Source organism: Rhinopithecus bieti, unplaced genomic scaffold (genome assembly GCF_001698545.2).
Source record: "Rhinopithecus bieti isolate Rb0 unplaced genomic scaffold, ASM169854v2 scaffold_48047, whole genome shotgun sequence".
NCBI lineage: Eukaryota > Metazoa > Chordata > Mammalia > Primates > Cercopithecidae > Rhinopithecus > Rhinopithecus bieti.
This window is the reverse complement of record NW_016818887.1, coordinates 4,129-8,177: the sequence shown is the minus strand read 5'-3', so window position 1 is coordinate 8,177 and position 4,049 is coordinate 4,129. Positions and strand designations below refer to the sequence as shown.

General features: G+C 41.7%; 1 long non-coding RNA gene across 1 annotated transcript; it reads left to right on the top strand.

The window, feature by feature from the left end:
* The first annotated feature begins 347 nt into the window (after positions 1–347).
* LOC108519019 (uncharacterized) lies at positions 348–3,340 on the top strand. Its single transcript, XR_001882502.1, has 3 exons — positions 348–899; positions 2,043–2,105; positions 3,183–3,340. It is a non-coding gene; the product is annotated as an uncharacterized LOC108519019 (long non-coding RNA).
* The last annotated feature ends 709 nt before the right edge of the window (positions 3,341–4,049 follow it).

The following is a 4,049-nucleotide window of genomic DNA, read 5'->3' as shown; positions in this document are numbered from 1 at the left end:
CGGGTTCACGCCATTCTCCTGCCTCAGCCTCCCTAGTAGCTGGAACTACAGGCACCCGCCACCGTGCCCGGCTAATTTTTTGTATTTTTAGTAGACACAGGGTTTCACCGTGTTAGCCAGGCTGGTCTCGATTTCCTGACCTCGTAATCTACCCACCTCGGCCTCCCAAAGTGCTGGGATTACAGGCTTGAGCCACCACGCCCGGCCTGCCCTGCTAATTTTTAAATTTTTTGGTAGAGACAGGGTTTCACTATATTGTCCAGGCTGGTCTCAAACTCCTGGGTTCAAGTGATTCTCCCACCTTGGCCTCCCAAAATGCTGAGATTACAGGTGTGAGCCACCACACCCAGCCTAAAAGCACATTTTAAATGGTTATTCCTTGAAGAAAAAATTTGTCTTTAACTCCTGCGTAATTTCCATATGGAGGATCTATTTCTCTCAATATAAACATCGTCTCTCCTGTAGATGCAAGTGGATTTTGAATATTGGTATTTCATGCAAATCAAGATGGGACTAGACAGATGTTGATTGCTCACTGAAGTGTCACTTTGTTATATGAATTTTCTATTTTTCTCCCCAAATAAATCCCTTCATTCTAAAATAATATTAATTGCTGCTCTTGCCTAAATTTCTCTCTGATCTTTGTTTCTATCTCATCTTGCACCATGTTGTCATATGGTTTTCTTAGTGGCTTTACTTTGGGTGAGGAAACATGTTTAAATGTCGTAGGTTGACTGAGGCTGTGGGTTTATTCTGGAGAGATTCTGTGTAGTCATGGGTTAACCCTCTTCCATGGTGTTTCAGCTGCACTTAGTGCATTGGAATGCAGTCAAATTTGAAAACTTTGAGGATGCAGCACTGGAAGAAAATGGTTTGGCGGTGATAGGAGTATTTTAAAGGTAAAAAATTTCACCAACTTTAAATGATGTGTTGTATTCTAGAATGAAAAGATAGAACATTATCATATTGTTATTTACTTTAAGAATATTGGGATCCGTACATTGGTAAGATAAATAGTGCTTGAAATACAGGATTGTACGGCCAGGCGTGGCAGCTCACGCCTGTAATCCCAGCACTTTGGGAGGCCAAGGCAGGTGGATCACAAGGTCAGGAGTTCGAGACCAGCCTGGCCAACTTAGTGAAAACCCATCTCTACTAAAAATATAAAAAAGTTAGCCAGATATGGTGGTGGGTGCCTGTAATCCCAGCTACTTGGGAGGCTGAGGCAAGGAGAATCACTTGAACCTGGGAGACAGAGGTTGCAGTGAGCTGAGATTGCACCACTGCACTCCAGTGAGACTCCGTCCCCCACAATAAAAAGAAATACAGGATTGTTAAGAATGTATTTTAGGCCCAGGCACAGTGGCTTATGCCTGTAATCCCAGTACTTTGGGAGGCTGAGGCAGGTGGATCACTTGAGGTCGGGAGTTCGAGACCAGCCTGGTTTCCACGGGGAAATTCTATTTCTACTAAAAATATAAAAATTAGCCGGGCATGGTGGTGCGCACCTGTAATCCTAGCTACTCGGGAGGCTGAGGAAGGAGGATCGCTTGAGCTTGGGAGGTGGAGGCTGCAGCAAGCTGAGATTGTGCCACTGCACTCTGGCCTGGGCAACAGAGAGAGACTCCATCCCCTGTACCACCAAAAAAAGAATATATTTTGAATGGTATAAAAATGCACAGCCCAATAGAGTGGTCACAAGCCACATGTGGCAATTGAGCACTTGAAATGTGTCTACTGCAATTGTGGAACCATTTTTCATTTTATTTAATTTTAATTCCAATTTAAGAACTTATACTTAAACGAAGCAGGGGGCACCTTTCTCTGCAGGCATGCTGACCTTGTCAGCAAACAGCCTGCTCATGTGTTGTCTAATTTAATTCAGTAATGTTTATAAAATTATAAACTACAAGTTTAAGTGTAATTTCAGTCATGCAATTTGTTTTTATGTAATCACCAGTTAATTTTAATTCACATTCTGTTACAGTTTCTACAGTGAGATGTCCATTGTTTGTAATATTTTCTTATTTGTTGTTCTTTAGCTAGGCAAACATCATAAAGAGCTACAGAAATTAGTGGATACTTTGCCATCAATTAAGCATAAGGTACTATTTGTTTTCCATAATTACTTGAAATGTACTTTTATGTTTCAATCTCAGAGTGGAGACATTACCAAGGCACTTTGAATTGGGAAGTTTAATTAGGTGAACTGTATTCAGCCTTAGAAGAAAACTGCCATTTATGATCCCAGGGGACAGAAGTCATGATTCTGTGGGTAGGCAGTGAGCTTTTTGGTTTTGCCACGGTGCCGCTGAGGACTTGGGGACTCAGGAACATATTGCTGTCCCCTCCTCTGTTCCTGACACCAGCTCCTTCTAAGTCCTTGCGAACATACCCAGAGCAGCCTTCTTTTCTGTAGCTGCCATCCCACAGGCAGGGAACAGAGAGCAGTTCTACAGAAACTTGCCTTGTCCAGCTGGAAAGAACAATGACCCACATCCTTCAGGTCGGATGCCTTTGTCTAGTCCCCCAATATTAATTCTTCAATATTCAGAATCTCAAAGGGCTGCTCTGTGGTGGCCCATATATTCTCTCCTTCTCCCTCTCATCCCCCACTGTATCCCTCTGGTCCCCACCTATTTCCCTCTCCTTTCCTCTCTGGAAGCCCATATATTATCTCCCCCCATCCCCCACTCTCTCCTTCTGGTCCCTATCTCTTTCCCTCTCCTCTCCTCTCCATTTTCCTCTTTTTCCCTCTCTTTCCTTTTAATCCAGGTTTCTGGCTCCTCCTGATCTGCATTTCTTCCTAAAAGGACAAGTCTCAGTTAGCCTCTCTTGAAAATGCAAAGCGTCCTTCTTTATGCAATGGCCGCTGTCTGAAACCTCTCAACAAAACTCAGAGGAGACTACCTGATGTAACCTCACTGGAATTGAGAGATCAAATGGTTTTGGCTGTTTTCCTACTGCGGAAAATAAAAAGTACACAGTTAATTGCAGAAACAAAGCCTGGGCATGATTCCATCCTAAGCAGCAATTCTTCAGGTAGCTGCCCAGAAAGGCCCGGAGCTCCTCTGGACCACTGCTCATCTCCACATACTCCCTGAGAACCATCACCTCGTTGTCCGATTCCTGAGTGGTTTTCACCATTAAATAATGACTCAGTTATCTCTTCTCTTGGCCAGGACACCCTTGTGGAATTTGGGTCATTTGACCCTTCCTGCCTGATGCCTACCTGCCCAGATTACTGGACCTACTCAGGGTCTCTGACCACCCCACCCCTCTCCGAGTCTGTCACCTGGATCATTAAGAAGCAACCAGTAGAGGTTGATCATGATCAGGTACGTTCTCTCCACAATTTCAATCTAAGGAAATCCTTGTCTGCCCATTTAAAACAGGGCTGGGCTCAGACTGTGGCATCAGTTTTAACATCTTGTAATGCTTATACATTTCTATTGAAGTGTACCAACGTCTTGTCTCAGTTTGGACATGAATTTGGGGATGTTTCAAATTAACTAGAGAGAAGAGTTAAAACACAGAAGAACATAAGCTTTTTACATCTATATTTGACAATTACATATGTCTTCTTATGCCTTGTGTATTTTATATATAAATATTAAACTCTACAAAATCAAGACCCTTTTAAAGGAAAGAATGAAAGCTGGAAATGAATGTGTTCAAAAGTCTTTAAAATCCTTAAGGGAATTCTACTATAGAATCTCAGAATAAATATAGAATTCAACAGTGTTTGTCCAGAAACTGTAATGTAAGTCCGTTTTTTGAACTTGGGTTCTATTTTTCCCTTAGAAACTAAGCCTAAGTAGTAGTTACTGTGCAAACACTCAAAATCCTGTATAATGTATAATATAACTAAACTACAATAATATTTACTCATACTTGTTTTATGGGATTTTTATTGATTACAAAGCATTTTCATAAGAGAAAAAGCTTCCAAATTCTTTTTATGAAGCCAGCATAACTGATACCAACACTCACCAAAGATTGGAACCCCTTCTAAAGAATATAAAAGAAAAAAAAAGCTAAAAAGAAAG